This window comes from Drosophila rhopaloa, unplaced genomic scaffold, assembly GCF_018152115.1.
Source record: "Drosophila rhopaloa isolate 14029-0021.01 unplaced genomic scaffold, ASM1815211v1 contig_188, whole genome shotgun sequence".
Lineage (NCBI taxonomy): Eukaryota > Metazoa > Arthropoda > Insecta > Diptera > Drosophilidae > Drosophila > Drosophila rhopaloa.
The window spans coordinates 93,900-119,435 of NW_025335070.1; the positions used below are offsets into that span (position 1 = coordinate 93,900).

Below are 25,536 nucleotides of genomic sequence, written 5' to 3' on the forward strand. Positions count from 1 at the left end.
CCAACTATACCAGGTCAGGACAAACACGTCCGAGTCGCGGATGTCCGGACGTCGAATGGAATTATAAGGCGACCGATTTACAAATTGGCCCGTTTACCAATTAATTTAAAGTAACTAGGTACTTTCAATGGGGCCGGAATGTTGGGCCACTATTGAATCTTGAGAAAAACATGAATGTAATATTGAAGTATTAATCTGTCTTGAAGTGTGTTGATCTATTTTGTTAACCTGAGCTGCGCTCTCAGTGGTAAAGCTTAAGTTCACGCTCTCATGTAATTCACCACACTGGCCACGAAGGCTATTATCCAACGTAAGAATAAAGAGTTCAATTTTGGTACTGCGACAAGACGGTTGGATTTGCTTCATTAACTTAACTATCCCCCCGACTCCCTACAGTCTCATGTGGGTCAGGAAAACGCTCCTGTTCTATCAAACACCCATAAAGTTTTTGAAATCGGCATAGCTGCCATCAAATTTTGGCAACTTCATATGTGGGAGGTATCTACTTTGGGACATGGAATAATTAAGTCCCGAATTTTGAGAAGAGCCCATAGCCTGTGCAGCAATACAAGGGAAATTGACCGTAAACCGCTGCTAGTGGATAAATAATTAAGAATTACTAAGCTGTTGAATTTCAATGCACTGCGGTGTACGCTGATCGTTACTCGCCCAACGCTATTTGTCGTTAACGCAAATACACAAACAAAGCAATTTATGACTGATGCTCTCCAGTAAGAGCCATAAAGAGCACCGAGGAAATTTTGGCATGCCAATTTGTCTATTCGTAAAGTTCCTTATAAGTACAGATTTTCCAAATATTCTGCTTAGTATGAGCGATAATTACATACATTGATTTACTATACTTGTGTATGCAATTCCAACGGCGATCTCTGACCAGAGTGCGCTCCCGTGTGTGTTGAATGGAGCCGGCAAATCCAACGAAGTGTGTACATACATGTGCCCAAGCGGCATCTACGATCTGGCGTCCACCTTTAATAACATTGAGGGACTTGTAGACAATTAAAGTCCTCGACACGGAGTTGGCGATCACTTCTCGAAAACACACAGTGGCACGGTGGAGAGTTGACGATGTTTCCAATAAAAGGCACCAGTCCATGTGCCGGAGCCGGCGCCGATTGACAAAAATTAATTGTTTAATTATACCCGTTACTCGTAGAGTAAAAGGGTATATTGTATTCGTGCAAAAGTATGTAACAGCTAGAAGGAAGCGTTTCCGACCCTATAAAGTATATATATTCTTGATCAGGATCACTAGCCGAGTCGATCTAGCCATGTCCGTCTGTCTGTCTGTCCGTCTGTCTGTCCGTCTGTCTGTCTGTCTGTCTGTCTGTCCAGAATTTCAGGGTTGATATAAGTGTCGCTTAACAGAGCGGGTTTCCAGAGTTGGTTAACATAATTTTAATTCAAACGAGGACGGAAGCTAACTTCGGCAAGCCGAAGTTTTAATACCCTTGCAGACTTTGACGAAATTGCTAAAAGTGAAAAAGTAGCGAAAGGAATAAGGTATACATAAGTAAACTAGATTTGCATCGTTTCAAGTCAATTGCTTTTATACTGCAAAAATGTCATATACAAAAGGGATACTTTCGCAGCCTTTAACAATTTTTCCTATCTCCTTTAAGATATAGACTTCCGAGCGGCAAGCGCTTTTACCCTAATCAAGATATGCGTAAATAAATAAGAATTGGAAAATTTTATGTTAGTAGCTTACACACTGCGCGAAATATTCTGATAATCATCAAATTTGGACCGATTTCACCCTATTGTTCCTATGGGAGCTATAGGATATAGACGTCCGATCGGCACGCGCTTTCACCTTGATCAATGTATGCATAAAAAAATAGGATTTGGAAAGATTCATGTCAATAGCTTGTATACTGCGTGAAATATCCTAAAAATCATTAAATTTTAACCGATTTTACACTTTTGTTCCTATGGGAGCTATAGGATATAGACGTCCGATCGTCACGCGCTTTTACTCTGATCAAGGTACGCATAAAAAAATAAGATTTGGAAAGATTTATGTCAATAGCTTCTACACTGCGCGAAATATCTTCCATTCTTGCAAGTTATATCCGATTGTTCCTATGGGAGATATAGGATATAGACATCCGATCGGGGCGGTTTTCAAACTTGATCTGCGTACACTTGTTTTAGGACGACTGTGAAAGTTTCAGATCGCTAGCTTTTAAACTGAGCTCGCAAACGGTATTGAAACAGACGGACAGACGGACAGACGGACGGACGGACGGACGGACAGACGGACAGACGGACAGACGGACATGGCTATATCGACTCCCCTATTGATCCTGATCAAGAATATATATACTTTATAGGGTCGGAAACGTCTCCTTCACTGCGTTACAAACTTCTGACCAAAATTATAATACCCTCTACAAGGGTATAAAAAGGGAGCCGTTGAAGTGTTTTCCCGAAATAGTTGTGAAGATTTTTACTTGTTAAACCTTTTGCAGCTGCCACATTTTTGGAATATTTGTGGCTTTATTGCTTAAATATTGTTTTTGCGTAAGTTAAGCGGTCTAGTCTTGTTCAAACGGGCGACTTATTTTGTATCAATAGACGACTGAAGATAGAGACTTATGCCTTTTTGTAAAATTAACGTTTTTTTCAATTGTTTTTTATTCGCTTTACTGTTACTCACACTTTGATAAAGGGCCACAATGTACATTAATTGAAACTAACACACATCCAGAGTAAAGCGGATTTTAAACACTTAATTAGGATTTTAATTGGATAAAATATTTTAAGTGGTAGTAAGCCAATTCATTTGGCTAAGAACGGTTTATTGTTTTGTGTACAAATCTTTAAATCGCTGAACCGTTTACATTTTTAGTTTCATTAAAAGCTATGGCGTGAATTATGTGTTTACAATAAGTATTTCTATGATTTAACTTATCTAAGCTTTCGCAGAAAACTTGTATTTTTCCAACTTATACTTATAATCTATACCTAATTTTAATAATAGAACCGAGGTGACCTAATATCACACCTTACATTGAAAATCTGTGATGGTTCGATCCGATGGAAAGGTATTGTAAGATTTGAGAAACTTTTAATTTATTAGATCTGGTTATATTGTTTTTTTGCTTATAACTTTGTTTCAATTTTTTAATGTTCTCTTCACGAGACTAACAAAAAGTATTTAAATCTTAAAAACCAGTATTATTTCAGTTTATCTGAACTTATTTTACAAGTTCCTAATATTTATTGCTGGATGGGAAGGTCGTTACGACCACTAACCATACAACATATAGACTGGTCATTTCATACATCGAAAATGGACACAAAAATTCTTTTGCGGGAGGCCCCACGGCTCATAGCGGCAGGCCCCGGACACTTCGTGTGCCTTCGGGTTTTTTGCGCTCTCATTCTTATTCTCATTTTGATGATCGAACATTCATTGCACGAGTTCGGTCGTTCAGTCGCAGAGACGCGCATTTTGAAGAAGGTTGCGCCTGCACTTGAATTGGTCTTTATATGTATGCGTGTTCATGCATTCTCATACAGGGGTGCATGTGTGCGATCATTTCATTTCGATGCAGCAAGAATATTTGTCTTTTGCTACTTTTCAGACTTGGCGTATTCACTATTGGGTTAATGATAAAAATAAGAATATTATATGTTATAGAATATTTTTTAATATTTCAGCATATATTTCATTTTGGTTTACAAATTTAAAACAGTGGTAGCAGAAAAGTGTTTTTCATATATGTATGTACACATGCCAGAAAAAGTATGCGTACAAACATGTCCAGCAACTTTAGAGTTTAAAAAAACATGTTGAAAAAATTCTTACAAATTTAATTTTTATTTTAACAGATAGTACATTTATTCACCTTTCGTTTGATGTATCTTAACCCTTCTAAGACTTCATAATTTTCCTAATATTTATAAAAATGTACAAAATGGCCTGATTTTGCATCAGAAAAAGTATGCTTACAAAGACAAAAATCAAAAGGAAACTCCATATTTTTGGCAAAAGGACTTGAATTTTATAGGAAGTCTTTCGTTTTAGGAAATCAACCAACCGATTTGGCATTGACTGGACCAATTTCGTTGTGTCCTCCACCGATATTTTATTTCATTCCTAGACAATCACTTTTTTTTTAGCATATCCTTTGATGTAATGGTGTGCTGGCGGATCCTGCTCTCTTGGACCTCCCACAACTGCTCAATGGGATTGAGATCTGGGGACTGCGATGGCGAATTTACCTGGTTTTTCACATTATAGAGCACCCAAGGCTTCGTATTCATGGCACAATGCTATGGGTCGTTGTCCTGTTGGAACCAGAAGTCATCCTCCAGTCCTAGTTTCGTGAGGCAACTCCAATTTCCAACTCCACTGGCCGCCATACATACCCAAACCATAATGCCACCACCACCGTGCTTAACGGTTGGGGCACGGTTTTGGATGGTTTTGGTTCTGGAGAATTCCATTTTTTTGATTTTGTTGACTTGATATGAATGGTTTCTTCCGGGCAGTACGGCTGTTATAGTCTTCATTCTTAAAAATTTTGCGAACACTCATCATGATGATCGTTATTATACTTTTCCTTAATATCCTTTGCCATTTGGAAGGTTGTTGTGCTTGGATTTATTTTTATTGTCTTCAAAACGCTTCTCCTCCCACGCTCAGAAAGTTTGGTGGTCTACCAGAGCGGGGTTTTGACCCACAGGAAATAAATTGAAATTTTCAAGGACTCTTTGTACAGAGCAGTGTGCTCTGCCAACTATCCCACCAATTTACCAAATAGTTTTCCCTTCATCACGTAGTTTTACTATGACTTTCCTCAAATCATGGTCAATTTCTTTATATTTTCCCCTACTATAAAAAAACCGCCAGGTTACAACACACTATGGGGAATTTGCCCGATTTTTTGGAATAAATTAATAACTCGAGAACTATGTAACATATTTCAGTAAGGGTTTTTATAGTGTTCTACATACCTATACACACCTGTTGGAAAAGTGAAAGTTTCCCCCCACCAAAACCCAATTTTTTATAACAAATTTAGCTCTATATGCTCTTAATTTTCAATTTCAATGTTGTACAAAAAATCATAGTCGTTTTCTTCTTCATAATTATCAACATCTAGAGACTCGTCTCCAGGTTCATATTCGCATAATAACAATTGAATGACTTCTGATGGAAGAGCAAGCAGCTTATGTTTTCGGACGCGCTTCTTCAAATTCATTGATGAAATGATGGGGTCTGAAGTAACCATGGCTCTCTGAAAACATCTGTAAAGTTGGAGATTCGACTGTGGGATCAACTTTCTTGCTAACAAAAGTGAATTCGCCATTTTTTTTTTTCTCGAAGACCCTTTTGCTTATGCAAAACTTCCAGCAGGGCTGCGTTTTTGATCAAGAGATTGGTTTCCAAAAAATTAAATTACGCGAAAAGTCGCACTAAGCGCACGATGAGACAATATGTTCTGAATTCGCAATTAATCACTCTACAACATGGATATAGTCACTTACTGAACAAAGTTAAACATTTTTTTAAAACTCTATTGAAAGTTTAACTTTCTTTCCAAAACCCAAACGAAAACATCACCTGCTACATTTACAAATTGTTAAAATTGGACGCACATATTAAGCAATGTATAAGTATTTTTACACAGAACATAACTTGAGAATTGGTAATCATTTCAAATTTGACTGTCTTACGTCATTTTTTTGCGGAGATAATGATTTGAAAGTGAGCTTCAAAGTTAAGCAAAATGTAAACAAACCATGTGCGCTTGCAACAGCTGGCTTTAACAGTTGGTATTTAAATACTAGACTTTTAAGTTAACATTTGCGGTATGTTACCAAACAGCTTGATGTTTTCTTAATACATTAAGGCAGGCTTGCACCTTGTGAAGTCAAAAAAATCAAATTTTTTTTTTTGCAGTTTCGGATACATACATGTTTTAATTTTACTCTCCTAAAATTTCAAGTCGAAATCTCTTGAATTACGAAAGTTATCGGCCGTTTGGTGGACCGGTGTCAAGCGCGTTGCCATTATAGTGAAAATTTTCAAACGCGTTTTTCTCGAAACCATGTTTTCCGAGTTGGCGGAAGTCGTACAAGCCGCAAAAATTGAGCAATCGTCATGAAATTTTTTATACATGTTCCTCAGAAGTATGTGCATGGTATAGACTAGGATCTTTTGAAAATATTAAAAATTGTTTATTAAAAAAATAATGAGTAACGAAAAAATGAGGAAAAAAACGATTTTTTTTCCAAAGCTCATAATTTTTGCATTTTTTATGTTTTTTCAATTATCCTAGTTCAAGCCATGCGAGCAAGTGTACAGATTAAGAATATATTCGTTTTTTGCGGGTTTCAGATTATTTCTTAAAATTTCAAAAATCCGCCATGAGGACGAGTTTTTCGCGGACATGCCGCCATTGTTCGGTACTCCCCCTCCCCCTTCGCTTGGATCGCACTCAAAAAATTTTGTGTAGCTTCAATAAACTGTACCCTACAACTGGCTTAAAAATTTTATTCCCACACCTACCATACTTTCCAAGAAATAAATTCCAGAAAAAAAATCAGGTTTTGGGCGCCAACAAGGTGCAAGCCTGCCTTAAAAAAAAAAGGAAATCTGCATACTTCTAAAAAATACATTTATTTCAAAAAATCGGGCAAATTATGCCAGATTTGATTACAAACATGTAAACAAACTTTGATTTACAGTTATCAATGCCAAAACTGCAATTTAAACGCTTTTAATACCGTCCTTTTTCTTTTATTTTTTTTGTACCCATACTTTTTCTAATGCGAAATCGGGCCATTTTGTACATTTTTCTTAATATCAGAAAAAGTTTAAGTGTTACAAATTTAAGAGTTACACCAAACGAGAGGTGAATAAATGTGTTATCTGCTAAAATAAAAATTAAATGCTTAAGATTTTTTTCAACATGTTTTTTTAAACTCCGAAGTTGCGGGACATGTTTGTACGCATACTTTTTCTGACATGTGTATGTATTCCAATTAATATAAATCAATCCACTGAGATTGGAACAGGGCACATCGCAGTCGGTGTCTGCGCTTAGTGATTGAGAAAACTTCAAACCAAATCAGCTTTGGTTGTTGTTCTGCGAGCGGATGGTGCCTGCATACCCTACCGACGATTGAATTTTAGGGGTGGGGACAGAAACATCGTTCCGAACGTACCACGGTGCACCGGTGATTGCGAAAGTAAAAATTTCGAACAATGCAGCTTTTGGGGCCTGACGTTTTAAGGCTAGTTGCATTCTTGTTAAAAATACGCGTCGAATGACCAATGGTCCGTTCAACAGTTATTAAAAAAAATTTATTGTTACTCATTAAAAAAAAGTTGTTTGCGTGTTGACATGCATAAAATTGGGAGTTTAGGGTCCTAAATCACTGAAAACTCTAGCTTTCTCTCACTAAATTTTAAAATAAAATTTCACAAAGTTATAAAATGTTATAGTTTTTTGCCTTTAAAGATTTTTTTCTATTTTCGACAGAAGCAGAAACAAATCCTTTAACCATTCATTAAAAAGTGAATGGTCAAGAACCAACGGATACCCGTATGTTACCAGGTTCCGAAATACCCTAGTTGGCCTATGCAGTGACCAACAACGTTTGTGTCCAATCAAGCAATTCGCAAGAAAAAAAAAGGAAACTGGGGCAGTAATCAATGAATATGCGAATGAAGCGAAAAGACAGCAACCAAAATTCAGAACTGGGCAAGTAAAAGGGAAATGGTAAAGCTAAGTAGTTACATTTAGATGGAGTGCTCCGATGACCCGGAAGCCCAGCCAACAGTATTAAAGGCCCATTATTCATGGCAGTACCGTTGCGTGTCACTATCCCTAAAGATTATAAAATGAAAGACCGATTTTTAAGGGGATACGGCCACAGCCCAAACCGTAAGAGCAAGAGCAGCCAAATTTTTTCACAGTATTCCATTGGGGGCGTGGGCGCCCACTAAGATCCGATATGCCCCCCAGTGGCCCCAAACAGCTCCAACATCCATTATTCTGAGCAAAAAAAAGTTGATGTATTTAAGCTTAACTTCTAAACTGGTTGGAATTTCGATATTTGGTTTTTTCCGAATTTTAGGTTTTGAAAAGGGCTAATTAGAAATCTAAAAGAAATTTTGATATCCCCCATAATTTGGGGCCTACATTTAAAATTAACTTTTCGATTTAAAAAATCTAAACCGCTGCTCCGATCAAGATGAGTTTTCGCTCAATAGTTATTCTATGGCCCAAATGCTTAAGTTTAATTTTTCAAGTTTTTAACATTTTTTTAAGTATTTTTAACGAATTTATTTAGATTTTCTAAGTCATTGCGTTGCATTTTGCGGGAGCCTGTCGAGAGAACGAAACCCAGAAGCCAAGAGAGCGACGGCCGAGAGAGCAACAGCCAAGAAAACTGATGAGGGGGAGGGGTAGTGCTGCAGGGAAAGAGGAGGGGAAAGAGGCAATTTAAGTTAAATTTGTTTAGGATTTTAAAAACTTAAACTGCTGCTCCGATCAATATGATTTTCGATCAATAGTCAGTCCTGTGGATCAAATGCTTAGGTTTTATTTTTCATTTTGTAGCAGAAGTAAGAGCCTTGTTTAATTTCCACCATGGAAGAAAATAGAAAGTTACTACAAATTCTGTAAGCAAAGCCAAAATGTTTCCAAGTTAAATATTAATCTTAAGATTCGAACTTTTGACCAAATACGTATGTACATATGTATATTTGGATACATACATGTACATACATACAATGTGTTTATGTTTCTATTCGAAAGTAGATAATGTGCTTAAATACAAATAAAATGATTTATTATACCCGTTTATCGATCAAATGTGGAATCTGAAAATAATACGTTACTTTGCTGTTTTTGTATTGGATGCCAATCTTTTACTGTGTGTACAAAGGTTTTCGTTTCATTCAAAACAAGAAATTTGAAAACAACAAATTCCAATTTACAAACAAGTATACATATTTGTGCGCAAATTAAAATTGCATTGATAACATTGTAACTGATAAAAAGTATACTAGCTCACGACTTTTACTTGGATCACTTTCATTTATTATATAGCTCTGCCAGTATCCTTCTGATTCTCTCTCTTGAAGGATCTTCTACAAAGGTTGTTTACACAAAGGTTTTCAAAAAACGCCCAAATAAGAAATAAGAAAGTCCTGACAACCCAATTTCCTAACTCTAAACTAATATTAAGCGAACGAGCAAACAGTTGTATACAATACAGTTTTACAAAGCGTTGGGGGCTGAGATGGGTGAAATATTTCTTTTGGATGCACCTGGAGGGACCTTCTTGACAAACTTATTGTTGGCAATTGATGGTTTAGAAGTCTCCTATAAATCGGTCGACTCTGTTCCTGATGCTGATAATGCTTTTCATTACCCTATTGATTATTTTTAAATTCTTTGAATCCTCCAGGAATTCCTCAGCATAATCTGTCTCTTAGGATTGGAGCACACGTAATGTTATTGCGAAATTTAAGTCCCCCAAAGTTATGCAATGGGACACGATTGCAGATAAAAGGTCTTCATAAGAATGTAATCGAAGCAACAGTATTTACGGGGTGCGCGAAGGGGGAAACAGTGTTTATACCCAGGATCCCATTAATACCATCCAGTCTGCCGTTTAAGTTTAAAAGGCTACAATTCCCTCTAAAAGTTTGCTTTGCAATAACTATAAATAAATCGCAGGGGCAGACTTTGAAGCTGGCTGGACTAGATCTTAGAGAAGATTGCTTCTCTCATGGACAATTTTATGTCACATGCTCTAGAGTTAGCTCTGCCAGTAGCCTTATTATTCTCGCTCCTGAAGGATCTTCTAAAAATGTTGTTTACACAGAGGTTTTAAAGTAATCATATTAATTAACATTATTAAACCTAGAAAGTTTCAGTGGAATAGGTCTAATTAGAGTTACCACATTAAAAAAAACGCACCAATTTCTCTACCTCAGGGGTGGTGTGGAAATGGGAAAGTCTTGACAACCGTACTCAAAACTAATTTTAAGCGAACGAAATCGCGCCGGGTACAGCTAGTTTAAATATATAATCGGATCTATCCTGGTGGCTTCGAATTGTTCAGCCGGATTCGAAGAAATTTTGTTATTTTGTATGTACTTAAACTTGTACGTCTGCATAAGTGTATATGAGCACGAATTGAATTAGTCCAGAACGATGTCCACGGATGTCTACAGAAAATTCCCTGTTATCCAAGAATGATACGATATGATTCCAGAGTCCCTCAGGCAAAAGCGGCATTAGGTTAAAGAATAATCCGTCGTGCCAAACCCTGTCAAAGGCCTGTCGAGCGTCAAGAAAAACAGCTGAACAGTATTTGGTCTCTTTGAAAGCACACAGAACATGGTTACCTGCTCTGTGCACTTGCTCGATAGCACACCGTCGACTACGGAATCCAAATAGGAGGCTTATAAGTGCGTATTTGAAGGCGTTAATAGCTGAAAGCCTAACAAGTAGGATTTGCTCAAAAATCTCGGGCGGCAAGGGCCTTTCCTTCCCAAAGGAGAGCCCCAACGTAGAGGTTGTTGCCTGAACTTGTTGGTTTGTTGCAAATTTAAATGGAGTGAATCCATTTTAGGATCATCTGAAAATAGTTCAGAAATCTCAGAATCACTTGATTTGGGTGGGAATCAATTGGAGGCGAAATAGCTGGCTTCGGATTTATTCCGGAGTCAGTCAGAGTTATTTGAAATGAAGTCTTGGCTCAAAGTTATTTATTTAATGGGTAAGGGCCCCTTTATATTCTGCTGTATAACTTGCTCGAAAGGTAAATTCCCGGACAATCAAAGATGCTGAATATGTGCTGGATGGCTATATAATATATTTAGTTGATGCTGGTGATGTGATGACAATGACAGTAAAAATTGAGACGCTTTTTGAATTATTCAGTGGTTTTATTACAAAGATCACCCTAGTGTTCCTAGATGCCGACTCAGCATAGCCGCCTTTGGGGACCGTGCCTGGATCCATTGATTGCCGGCGTGGTGAGTTATGCTCATTTTGCAATCGTCAGCATTTTCCAATGATGCGCGGGCGACCATACAAGCGTTTCCGTACAGATAAGTTCCTCAGTCTTGTTTTGGATTCCTTTAAATAAAGAGCACTGGAATATTACTTCGGCCATTGTCATTATTATATTTGTATTCGCTTACTGAGCCATCCTACAGTCACCATGTCATCCAGCGGCCCCAACAGCCGCTCCTGCACCAACTGCATGGGCAACACCGCCATCTCCACAACACCGGCCGGCTACACTAAAACATAACAAATACTATGCTCTATTTGCAGTGATTGAAATATGGATACAGAACACCTTTTTCGTAATATACACATTTATTACTCAATAGCTTTACAATGGTTTATACATTTTTTATTTATATAGTTAGCTACCGACCTTAAGAAACGCACTATTTACCTGCTATCGATCTGAAGGACGCCTCTAGCAAACACCCCTGGAGACCAAAAAGCGTTTTGTTCACTTTCAAGCCGGGCACTGTACACATAAATGAATTTCAGATTGTTCAACCTTGAACACAAAGAATGTTCCGTGTAATGGATAAAACAATATCAGCCACTCTAAAAGAATACGCATTTTTGGATCTATATAACCTATTTGTGTTAATTTAGATTCTAAGAACTCCATTTGTCAGCTGCAAAAGAAAAAGCATACTAATTTTGCCGTAAAATGCCAATTTATGGGTGGTAGATGAGTAAAAGCTTATTAGCTAATAAGCTAATCTTCGGTCTATAAGAGTTTCCCCAGCCGAGCACCCCCAAGCTAATGTCAAGGTATGACTGGATGGTATTTCATTTAAACTTAGAAGAAAGCATTTGAAGCGTTAAAAATCCGCAATGGTTTATGTAGGGTGAGAAAAACTACAGGCTGATGGGTCGCATCAGTGAACTTAAGTGCTACTCGGTTATTCCAAGTATAAATATGTTCCGAGCCTACGTAAGGCCGACAATGGCTGTTAAAGAAGATTGTGAAAGCCCGTGAAAGCTGCAAGGTAGACTAGACCGCATTTCTAAAACGAACGGGCAGGCCAAAGGTTGATCAATTTTGAGGAAAGAAAATCCGCTCCGTCAATTTAAATTTTCATCTTTTTCATCCGCGTGAAACAATGTCAGCAGGAATTTTGCTTGCTGCTCGGCTACTCCAACACCAACGAAATAATTCAGTGTGGAGGAATGCAAACTTGTTAGTAGGCCTTCAATTGAACTTGCATGGTTGGAAATCCAGTTGGCCAATTGTAGCCCAGCAAACTGACTTTAGAAGCCTTTCGACCTAGTTCGATCAGAGATTCGATTTTTTTTTTTTGCAATTGCTTAATATATATTATTATTAATTCATTATGAAGCATAATTTTAAATTCAGCTATATCCATTAAGTCAGGAATTACTACAGGCTTATGTTCATGATTAAAATTTCAACAATGTGATTATTATTTAATATTTTAGTGTTGAAAGCATCGATTTTGGCAAGTATACTAGTATCTATTAGATTTTGAAAATCAAATGTTAATAACCGAAGACGGTGTTTTCGTAATGGCAATTCTTGATCTGAGAAAGCTGATTTTAGATCATCAGATAGAGATTTTATTTCTGAAAATAATTTGGAATTTGTACAAAATTGGTTGTTATTATTTTTGACTAAGTAAATAAATATTATTTATTTATATACCTTTTTATCGAGAATGTAATAATATGGATAAAATCATTTTTATTATTTTTAAGTCGTAAGATATTTCCCATTGAAGATTCTTATTTGCGTTTTTGTTTATATCCTCTGATTCTAATATTATTATTTCTGTGACGATCCTGCCTGACGGCTAGGCCTCCATAATCGATATAATCAATATTTATTTAAGTTTAATATTATTATAATCATTAGTTTGTAAGAGAAATGAAATGAAAAATTATTATTTATGAATTGGAAAGCGAACTGATGGGATTTTCGGGTATAGAACCAAAATAGGTCATGTGTAGTTAAACTAGACAAAAATGCTAAACCGATCTCTTTTTTTGAAATTGCTTTGCTATTTATTTATTGAATCTTCTCCTTTCGGATACTAACAATAAGTGGTATAGTAATCTAACTAACAGTCATATGACTGGTACTGAGTAACGCGGCCCTGAGAATTATTTCTGGGTTGGAAGGTCGTTGCGTTGAAGGCGGGTTCTGCTGGAAACCCGAGACAAGCCTGTTGCGAGATGATTTGGGTGCACGGGAGTTTTTGTTTGTAGGTCGTCTTTTGTTTGTCAATTTCATCTTTTACTGATGCCGTCTGTAGAAGTTTTGGTTGCGAAAAAACAACGGCCCCCCAGTAAAATTTTTAAGATTTTTATTTTGCGCGCTGTATGATGTCAAAGCTGCTGCTGCTCGCGTTCCCCCATAGCTGGGAGCCATATGTCCAGATAGGCTTGAGTTGTAGAGCACGACCTTGTAGTCCAGACGCAGGGGCGATCGAATGTTTAATATCCAGTGGGAGCTGCTGGCTCTTAGTTTTAGATGTAGTTTCTTGCATTCGATGTGTCTTCTCCAAATTAGTCATCTGTCTAGGTGGACGCCGAGATACGTTACTTCGTTGACTTGGGGAATAAGCATACTATTGAATGATAGTGGATAGTGATAGTGCCTGTTGAGAGTAAACGTCATGTGTTGACATTTTTGTTCATTTATTTTAATACGCCAATTGAGAGACTATCTGCACCTCTCAACTACGATGGAGTGATTGGCTAGTTGTGTTGTTGCTCGGCTTGGGCTCTTCGGGCGACTTAGGATTGCAGTGTCGTCAGCGAACGTAGATGTTGTTAGCTGCATATTCTTGCGGGACTCCAACTTCCATAATGTAGTCGTCAAATGTTGTTGTGTTGGACCTTACTGCGAAAAAGCATCAGTGGAGCTTTCGATGTCCGCTTCGATGTTGAGCTGCGGGGTTAGTTCGATGTGTGAACTTACATACTTTTTATTTTTTAGCCAGTTTTTTCTGTGCGATGTCAGTCTCTGGGCGTGATCCGTAGTTTCTGGGGTTTGAAGAAGAGTTACTAGGACTGGCGAATGGTCAGATGAAAGGTCCGAAAGCGCTTTGGCGCTTATTATATTGCGTGGAATGTTTGCGTGGAATGTCACCGCAAAATCTATTAAGTCTGGGACCTTTCTGGGGTCTGCGGCCAGTATGTGTGGCTACCTTGAGAAACATAGTCCAATTTGTTGCTCAGTTTTATAATTGCATTATATAATTGCCTTCCTTTGGGAGTCACGAGTCGTGATCCCCGGTTATCAGCATTACAATCTCCTGCTGCTATGAAGCGATCTCCAAGTAAGTTGTAAAAATCCATGAATTGTCCTTCAGTAATTGTAAAGCGAGGCGGGCAGTAGTCAGCGGCTATGGAAAGGGGCCCGCTATCTGACTGCACTTTGATATACGTGGCCTGCAAGTAATTAGTTGCAAACCTTTCGTGAAAGTGGTGTTTGATGAGTTGCCTGATTAGGATGCCGGTTCCGCCATGGGCTTTACCGTCAGGATGATCTGAGCGGTAGAAGGTGTTGCCTCTTATTTGGAAATTGTATTTGTTTGTGATGTGCGTCTCTATCACTAGCATAATGATTTTCATTCAGGAACTGTGTTATTTCATGTTTGTGCCGGGAAACGCCATTGGCGTTCCACATGGTTATTCGTAGATTTGCCATTATTTATTTGGACTGCTTTGCTGCAATCAACTGTAACATAATGTTTTGGTTTTGAACAAGTGTTTGCATGGTCGTTTTAATGAAGGAGATAAATTCCATCATAGCTTCCAGTGTGATTTGTGACTGTCCTGGGACCTGCTGAACGTTTTTTAGATAAGACTGGAGTGGGTTTTCTCTTCCTGTTCGAAGGGCATCGGCGTATGTCCCAAAAAATACTTCCGGCGTCGTTTTTTAGTAAGTGTATACGTTTTGAGTGTTTTGGTGGCGCGTTGTTGTCACTCATCGTATGCGGTCTTTGATCTCCTTGTAGACCACACAGCCCCTGTAGTTTGCCGTGTGATTTCCTCCGCAGTTTCCACAATTCTTTTTTTTGGGGTCTTCCTTGTTGGCAGGGCAATTAGCGGAATTGTGAAAGTCTCCACAAACTACACATACTGATCGAAGTGTTCAGTATGTTCTGGTGTGTCCATACTCCTGTCAGTTTGTACATTGCACTGGGCCGTTCCTTTTATGTGGTTCTTTCACCTTAATTCTTCGGTGCAATAGGTATTACAGGTTATAGATAGGGTGCACTTCATTTTTTTTCAAGCTTCTGCTGTCTGGCTCCAGCTCTACTTTGAAGAGTGGTTACTTTTAATGAAGTTACTAACGTTCTTTGCAGAAAAATATTCCCATTAGTGATTGGAACAACATGAAAATTTTCGTCCCCGACCAGCACAACAATTTTGTTGACCAGGGTGTTCACAAACTACACATACTGATCGAAGTGTTCAGTATGTTCTGGTGTGTCCATACTCCTGACAGTTTGTACATTGCCGGAACATGGGCCGTTCCTTTTATGTGGTTCTTCCACCTTAATTCTTCGGTGCAATAGGTATTACAGGTTATAGATAGGGTGCACTTCATTTTTTTTCAAGCTTCTGCTTACTTTTAATGAAGTTACTAACGTTCTTTGCAGAAAAATATTCCCATTAGTGATTGGAACAACATGAAAATTTCCGTCCCCGACCAGCACAACAATTTTGTTGACCAGGGTGTTCGAGCTTTTCTCCCTAATGAAAATTGGTGGGGGCCTTGGTTTTGGTTGGGTCTCCTTACCCAGTTCTGGTTGAGTTTCAGCTAGGAGGGTAAATCTGTTGTTATTGGATCTCCCGGGTAATTCGTTGTCTCTTTGGGCTCGGTTTAATTTTGGCTTATTACCCACCGCGGTGTTCTGCGGGCTAAGCTTACGCTTAATTTGGATGTGGCCCGCTTGTTAAATGGTTTTGTTTTGTCATAATTTTACTTGTCGTTATATTTGGCGCTGCAGTCGACGACATCGCAGTCGATTCCGCGGTAAGAGACGTTGCTGTAGAAGTTGTTGGTTTTGCTGCTTTGAGATTGCAGAAGTTTTACTACTGCATGTTGCTGATTTGCCAAGGGTGGATTCTGATGGTGGGGGGTTTTACATTGAGAGCTCCACGCCCTTGGAGTGGCAGTAACAGTGAGTAAAGAGGGTGACAACGATCGTGCTCTTTGTGTATCGACTGACAGTAGACGTAGACGTTTTTTGCACTTCGCTATCGCGCGTTGAGATATATGAGAAGTACCCGTCTCATCGGTACACCGAGCTTATGCGCTCTTTTTTTGGTTCGTTGGTCATTAAACTTTTAGCGTGGCATTACTATAAAATAATTTGCGCTTGATTTTATCATATCACTCATATTTTTTTATTGTTTTAGCGTCTTTTTGCCTATTTTGTAATACACCAATTTAGTTTTTTTAAATTTGATTTGGGTTTAATACATCCACTTTCTTCAACTTTTCCTGGACCTCGCGTAAAGCACGTCCGCTCTCTTCGGGGCTTATAAAATATATTTAAGATACATATCTGAACGCAGAATTTTAGCTCCATCCATTAGGAGCTGAAACGTTTTCTCATTATATGGCAGACTTATTTTGGCTAAAGTCCATAATTTACTGTGTTTGGCGGTTTAGAAAACATGATCCCTTTGGGCCAAGTTCCGTTTGTTATTATTGTCGAAGCATCAAACAATTATTTAATGGGGACAATGCAAAACTACATTATTTGTGAGTCTCTTTTACCCTATGGCCTTGTATTCATCTTTAAACGCTACAATTCCTTTAATGATAGGTTACGATTTAAATTATCTTCTAACTGGAGATAACGACGCTTAACAATGTGATAAATAAAGAATCAGGGGTAGTTTTCCTCCACTTTCATAAGCAAAGTCGACAAGATCCTGTCACGGTCGCCAATTGGTACATTTAACAAGAGAGAACGCTATAGTCGAGTGCCTCGACTATTAGATACCCGTTACTCAGCTAAACAACTTTAGATTTTGCATTAACATAATGTGAATTAGAGTGACCACAGGAAAAAAGGACAAAAAGTTCAAATTATCAATTTGAATTCGGCGATCTCAGCTTTACAGCACGAGCATCAGCACCAGCGCTGCTTTAGCGCAGGCAGCTTTTGTCCTGCACCAGACCCCCAATTTGGCTAACTCGATTTGATTTCCATAGTTCTTGGGATATAGTTCAGTATTGACAAATAAAAACCATCGAAATTTCCTTTAATAGAAATCCTTATCGAGAATTAACGTTGACTCTGTTGAGCACCTTGGCCAGCTGTTCCAAAGTCATCCGTTAGATGGCGCTACCACGGGCCATGAAAGGCGGAAATGTAGGCGCTAGCCAGGCTTAAGCGTTTAATTAGTTTTTGGGCGTTAGAGTGGGCGTGGCAAACTTTTATTATGTCAATCAATAGGTATTGACGAAACAAATACATATCAATTACAATTTTCATAATAGCATCAAAACTGTGGCCACAGCTTGTGGCTTGTGGGCGTCAGAGGGGGCGTGGCACCATTTTGAAACAAACTTGCGCTGCGTAGGAACTCCTAAAATCTACATGCAAAATGCCAATCTTCTAGCTTTTATAGTTTCCGAGATCTCAGCGTTCATACGGACAGACAGACAGACAGACGGACAGACGGACATGGCTAGATCGACTCGGCTAGTGATCCTGAACAAGAATATATATACTTTATAGGGTCGGAAACGCTTCCTTCTACCAGTTACATACTTTTGCACGAATACAATATACCCTTTTACTCTACGAGTAACGGGTATAATGAATAGAAATCATCGATCTTAAAAAAACAAATATTATACCCACTCTCGAGCAACTCTGCAGCAGGAACTCCTAAAATCTACATGCAAAATGCCAATCTTCTAGCTTTTATAGTTTCCGAGATCTCAGCGTTCATACGGACAGACAGACAGACGGACAGGCGACGGACGACGGACATGGTAGATCGCCGGCTAGTGATCCTGAAAATTACTTTATAGGTCGAAACGCTCCTTTACCTGTTATACTTTCGATACATATACCCTTTACTCTCGTACGTTATGAATAGAAATCATCGATCTTAAAAACAAATATTCCACTCTGGGAACTAACCATTGTTTTAGTTTAGATCCCAGCGTTCATACGGACAGACAGACAGACAGACAGACGGACAGACAGACGGACAGACGGACATGGCTAGATCGACTCGGCTAGTGATCCTGAACAAGAATATATATACTTTATAGGGTCGGAAACGCTTCCTTCTACCAGTTACATACTTTTGCACGAATACAATATACCCTTTTACTCTACGAGTAACGAGTATAATGAATAGAAATCATCGATCTTAAAAAAACAAATATTATACCCACTCTCGAGCAACTCTGCAGCAAACCACTCAATCGCTTTTCTGATATTTTTAGAATGGTATCTTTTGTTGGGATGCCCTCAGCGGTAACCATATTAGCTTCTTTTAATTTTGTATTAATCATAGAAATCATAGGAATTACTAAGCTGACGGTCACGTAAGAATCTCCGCTCACATTATCAGTAGCTTCTTTAAAAGGTTGTAGAACATGGCAAAAATCTGTCCGTCTATCTGTTTCTACGCGAACTAGTCTCTCAGTTTTAAAGATATCAAATTGAAACTTTGCACACACCCATCCAAAGTTTTGGCCAATCAATCCTACCTAAAAATTTCATAAGCATCGGCCAACTATATCCTATAGCTGCCATATAACTGAACGATTGGAAATGCCATAACTTTGGTGTTTTTAAAGTTAGGAAGTTGGGATTTTGTATGGGTTTTATTTTTGGCCAATCAATATAATTTACAGAATATTCTGCAAGGGTATATCACCTTCGGCTCCGCCCTTTCTTGTTTAAAAATGAAAAAGGTATATAACCCCTTAATACTGCGTTCAAGTTTAGTCGTGGCCAATTTAGCAAGAAGATTATGCACAAATAATTAGTTCAGAAAAATGAGAGCACGAACGACCATGGAAGAGCGAGAACTTGTATTAAAACATGTTAAAAACAATCATAAGGCAAAGAAAATTTGAGAAATGGTTGGACCGAGCTATGGTACAGTCCAGATTATCTTATATCGCTTTGTACGCAAAAATAAAATTTTTAAGTCCAACCGACTAGCGATGAATTGACCGGAAAAATCGCGAAAACGCAAAATTATCAGTTCCGAAAATTTCCAGTAAAGTATTTATTTATCTTAAGCTAACAAAGTATTTATTTATCTAAAGCTAACAATTAGTGTTAAACTAAGAGCTAACGGTGGTATTAAGAGCCATAGCAGCTAAGGCCTTAGACTCAGGGTTTGAGTTGGGTTGTGGGATTACTATACATAATGTTATATAATATTACTGTAATAACACGATAATTCAAGAGGTTTTAATTTAGGTATAATTTACTATGTAGCTATTTCATATTTTGTGCGTGTTTTTTTTAACTGTTTAGGAACTTTATGATATTTTGGGAGTTCGAGTTTTGTATGATGGTTATGGTTTTGGAGGAATGGGGATCGTTGCATGGTAAGAGCAGGGCAGGTACAAATAATATCTCTAATATCTATCTGCTCGTTGTTACACAATGGGAACAGGTTTGTTTTTATTCTGTCGAGGTAGTGAGCGTTAGTTAGGAATGTGTGGCCAAGTCTGAGTCGTGTGGCGATGATTTGTTCTCCTCTGTTTAGGGAAGAGTTTTTGATAGGGTTGTTATCCGCTGATTTAATTATTTCTTGGTACCAACTGGAGCTGTTTAATTGGGATTCTTTTTAGGGAAGAGTTTTTGATAGGGTTGTTATCCGCTGATTTAATTATTTCTTGGTACCAACTGGAGCTGTTTAATTTATTAATTTTAAAAAGTGGGAAATGTCGTTTGTGTTTTGGTTGGGGGTGTAAATTGGGGGGACTTTGGTGGCTGGGGAACCAAATAAGTTTAGAGAAGAATAGTTGTTGGAATAGGATAGGGGTGTACAGTTTTCATTGCATTTTGAGAGGGATGTGTTTGTTGCTAAGAATTCAATTATTAACGGTTTATGTAAATATTTAAAAATATAAAACATAAAATCAACTGCACATCACCATGATTAAACTTCAAATTTTCTAAATGAATTTAATAGTATAGATATGTTAGAACCACTATATACAATATAAGACTACGCAAAGAAATCTAAATTTAGACTAGAACAGGCATATAAAAGATCCAGATTAATGTTAGAGAGAAATAAACAAAAACAAAAAATTATTTAGGACAAAAATAGATTAAACTTTGAACTAAAAGTTAGAGATAATATATTAGAATTTTAATATACCGGCCCATATAAGGTAGAAAGTATAGAAGAAAAGGATAACATAAGAGTTTCTAATATAAAAATAAAAAGCAAATAGTGTATAAGGATAGATTTAATATATATCTTTTTTTCTAAATCGAAAAAAAATAATAAAATAAAATTTTTATTAAATAAAGAATTTTTCCAATTTCTTTATATTTTAACATCATAAAAAACAATAATCTTTAAAATATAGAAAAAAAAAGAGAAAATAAATTCATTTTACTACGATATTTTTCAAAAGGAGGGAACTGTAGTATGCATATGTCGTTGTAGCGAGTAGCCACTGTACCAATTGGTGTCATTGTGTTAAAATGCACTTGCATAAACATAAACAACCGGTCGTTAAACTCAAGTGCTTGTATGAAACACGTCAACCAAAATACGCCTCAGAGCCAAACATATGGAAAGCGCTAGTGTCAGCATATTCTTATGGACCAGTTTATATATCACTTTTGGCATTTTAGCAAAATCTTTATTTAATTTCACAACTCCAAATGATTGGTGGTAACACTTCAGCCAACATATCGATCTTCGATGACAATATCGATTAGAAATAAATTCACGATCGTAAATGCACATAACCAACGGACGTAAGGTCGGACAGAGAGACAGACCTGGCTAGATCGACTCTCCTGGTGATGCTGATCAAGGTTCCAACCTTGTCTCCTTTTCTACATAGCAAACTATTGCCGATAATTATAGTCCGTCGGCTTGCTTCTCGTCCAACGGACCGATAAATAAAAATAGATGTTAAAGTACGCTGAAAAATTTAAGATCTAATTTTGTGTAATAGTCACAGTAGAGTCAAGATTTGAGATTTGAGACAAAAGTCTTTTAATCAGAACAAAATACTCTAAAAGCCCTCATGCAAATCATATTAAGATCTACATTAATTTAATATTGCGAGGATATAATTTCAATCTAATCTATTTGGCAAAGAAAAGTTGGGCCATCCTACCAAGTTGGGGCTATCAAGCTCACCACGAACAAGGTTTTAAATGAAAACAATACCAAGCATCGCTCTACAATTGGCTAGGAAGGATAAATAAAATACCAGTAGTCTATTTGAATAAAAAGGTAATTAAAGCGAAAGGTAGACAATTTTGTTGTCCTGATTGAATGCAGTCAGTAGGTATTCCGCATTGTGAACGGGAGACTCATTTTCCAGAATCGGACAGACTAGCGAAATAAATAAACTCTTAGTGACATCAAATTCACTAAGGAACGAACCATCTGGCCTTATTAACCATGGACCTAAAACAATCAGAAAACTATAGTTTTGGGTACAAAAGGACGCCAAGATCGCTTACAAGAGTGATTTTATTTTGCATCAGAAAGTCGTTGATTTTTCGGACTTTTCATTTATAACGGTACCCGTGTCGATTGTCGCTTAGATTTTAGGATAATATGGATCTTTAGGTTGCGTGAGTGGTGCTACCCAAGACAAAAACACACTTTCAGGATTTAAAACAAAACACAAATCAAGTGAATTCGAGCAGGAGTTACTTAAGAAAACTATATGTCAAGCAGGCCATCAATAAAATCATTTTGTGCTATAGATAGATAGTAAGACATTCGATCCATCCTCTGTGGACTAGTAAAATAAATAAACAACATTTTCCCTTGTTCTGTGGCGTTCTGTTGCGTCTAAATATGGGTCGCTTTCTGCAAAAGGGTATGCTTAATGTATAGTACAAGAGTATTTTGATCAACAACGTGTCAAATTTCAGGTAAACATCGGATATCCATCACACTCAGTGCGTCAAGTACAGGGCAGGAATGCGATTGAAAAGGATTTTGCACCTAAAAGGCAATTTAATAAACAAAAAGACTAAAATTTCCGAAGTCTGGAAGTAGTTCAAAAGGTCCGATGACAAAAAGCTTGTAAAATGCGGCAAAGAATATAAAACAAGCGAAAATACGTCGAACTTAAATGACCATGTAAAGGAAATTGGTAAGCCAGATTCTAGCCATCCAGCTACCTTTGTAGATACTGACGACATTGCATCTACAAGCAGCAGCTGTACATCGAGTATGCACTCATTAGCTTCATACTCTAATAGAGCCGTCTTGAACTCAAAGCGTAAAGCGACATGGGCAAAGCCTTAACTGAGATTATTGCTAAGGATTTACAGCCATATAATATAGTGGAAAATTAAGGATTTATATATATATTCGTATTCCAGGTTAATTACACTGACCTTCCCTCACTTAAAAAACTGTTTTTTAAGAACTTGTGTATGCCTGGAACATCTGTGGAATCGGAAAGAGTTTTCAGCAAGGCGGGCCAAATCGTTTCAGAGAGACGAACCAGGCTCAAGGAGGAGAAAATTAATTTTAAATAAAAATCTTTTGTTTAAATAAACAATTGCTTACAAAAAAATTTATATTTATTTTGGATGATATTATCGACGACCATTAAATGACCATCGACGACTATCGATGGTTCAAAATGTACTATAGTCGAAAATCGATGCCACCCACTATCGATAATTCTCCACCTCTACTGTGGACCAGGTATATTAAAGTCTCCTATAACTACCACCTGATCCCTATTGGAAAGCTTATTTGCAACATAATTGATAACGGAAAGGTGACTTAAATACTTAGAAAGTTCAGACAACGGCAGAATACATGAACAAGTTATGTATACAGAGTTAAATTCCTCAAAAAATAACTCCTCTAACGTAAGGCTTGAATCCAGTCCAATTAAGAATCCATCTTCCCGTCTAGAGGGACGGTTATACCTATATATTGCGCACTTACCTGGAAAATCTTCCGAGCTTAAGATCTTCGGCTTCACCAGGTTTCTGTGAACACGATACTCTGATATGCAAGGAAAGGCTTTCAGAACACAATTTAGTTAGCTTTAGTTAGAAAGAGGTTAGAAGTGAGTTTTTTGAAGATAATACGTTTGTTTGGCCTCGACTAGGAAGTTTCACTCCCACGGGGCCCTCCATATTTTCTGGCCAAAAGGCGACAGAGCATTGTGAGGAGTTAAATAACTCCTCACAAATAAATGAGAGTTTGGAGGAATTCAGCTGGTGAGAGTTTGGAGGAATTCAGCTGGTGAGAGTTTTGAGAATACAGCTGAGAAACAGGTTGCTGAGGTCCTTAAGGCATCACGCGGCTAAGTCCAGGCGCTTTGTTCTAATTGTAATCGCGACTTGAGCTTGGCGTATTGCTCGGCGAGTCCGACAGAAGTGTATAAAAAGAGTCCTCCGACAAAGAACCGTGGGCTGGGAAGGGAAGTTGTCCAGAACCAGCTGCCGTGCGAAAACAATTGCCTTATCGAATTCCGGCGTACGCCTGAACCGACAGGCGAGAATTGTGCAGGCCCTGGTGCGACTAGCCAAGAAGGTCGCGCGTCCGAACCACGGGTGTCTCGAGAGGCGTATGCGTCGAGAGCACAGTAGTTCACCGCCAGAGTCCTAGACGGGCAGCTAACCGAATCCCGAGAGCCAAAGACCCGCTGCACCTAGTCTCACAAGAGCACGCGGACAACGGAGCCAGGATTCGCGCCGCAAGCAGAGCGAGGACATCGAGGACACGAGAAACGACGAGCAGTCATCGCAGGCCCAGCAACAACCAAGCTACACTCCGACGTATCCAGTCCACGGCTAAGAGGCGAGGGCGGAAGCGTTCGTCTTGAACCTAGCGTCCTGCCACAGGGATTGCATTGGCGGCCTTCCGGCGTATGCTTGAACCGTCAGGTAGAAACTGTGTAGGCGTCTGGTGTGACCGGCCGGGACAGATCCAGGGACAGGAGGCTGTGGCTGCGAAAGGCGTACGCTTTGAGAGCCCAGTGCCTGTTCACCCTAGTCTGGGAACGGTGACGCATCCCTAGACCCTCAGAAGCCCCGAGGCCAAAGACAGCGGAGGCGTTACGGAACAGCGAGCAGCGAACAGCGAGGCAGCGGAGAGCGACGGTGGAGCGACCACAATTCTTCAAGGGAGGCGTTGAGGGACAAGTCGGCGAATAAAGATCTTTGTAAATATCCCAACCTTCTGTGCGTTCTCACTAGACAATCGGGCGGTCACGTTTATATAAATTTGGTGGGACGAACAACACACATCTTCTGAGCTAGCCGCACGATACTCGTAGCGAGCAGACCATAAAAATCAGTTCGTTACATCTGGCGCCCAAAACGTGATTGTCCGGTCGGTGAGAATCAGCAAATAAACAGAAAATGGGGAAAGGATGGATATATCTCCTCAAGAAAGAGGATTTCGCCAAAATAGGAGCCAAGTTAGGCATCACTTTGGTGGGAAGAACGGATGACATGAGGAAAGCCCTCTCAGAGTACCTAACGAGGAAAAAGGATGACCCAGGAGTAGCAAAGATCTGGGCTGAGCTGGAAGAGAAATACGACGATAAGCCAGGCCCAACAATCAAGTTGCTGAACCCTGACGCCGAGGAGCTCATAGCAAGTCTTGGAGTGGACAGCATGAAGGAAGCTGGCAGGAGTCGAAACACAAGCCAAGAAAGAAAATCAGGGCAGCAAAGACCTAGCACACCAGATTACGCCAAAGTCGCAAAGCAAGTGAGAGAATGGTCGTTCAAATTCGATGGCACAGAGAAGCCTCTGGAATTTCTAGAACAGGTGGAGTGGTCTGCGAACACGTACGGTCTGAACCTAAACATGATCCCACGTGCAATGCCAGAGCTGTTGCAAGGCAAAGCTCTGAAATGGTTTATTTCAAACAATAAACATTGGAGGACATGGGGAGATTTCAGCGAAAGTTTCCAGACATACTTTCTGCCGAGAGGGTTCTTCTCGAAGTTGGCAGACAAGGTGAAACAGCGAAAACAAGGTTTCAGGGAACCGTTCAAAGCTTACATGGTGGACATGCAGACTTTGATGAGGCCACTCGGGTACTCGCCAAAGGAGACCCTAGAAATAATCAAGGACAACTGCACACCAGACCTGAGAATTTCACTAAGAACGTACAAAGTGGATGATCTGGACACATTAATGATCCTGGCTGACGAATACGAAAAACTAGACAAAGAGCGAGAAGAATTCGTTCACGAACACAAGTTCTCTCGGAACAAAATCGCAGCACCACTACAAACTACATGCAGGAG

The 25,536-nt window shown here is 38.8% G+C and overlaps 1 protein-coding gene across 1 annotated transcript in view; it reads left to right on the forward strand.

Moving 5' to 3' along the window:
• LOC108037698 overlaps positions 1 to 25,536 on the forward strand; it is a 277,475-nt gene that overhangs the window by 48,902 nt on the left and 203,037 nt on the right. The gene's annotated exons all lie outside the window — the stretch shown is intronic.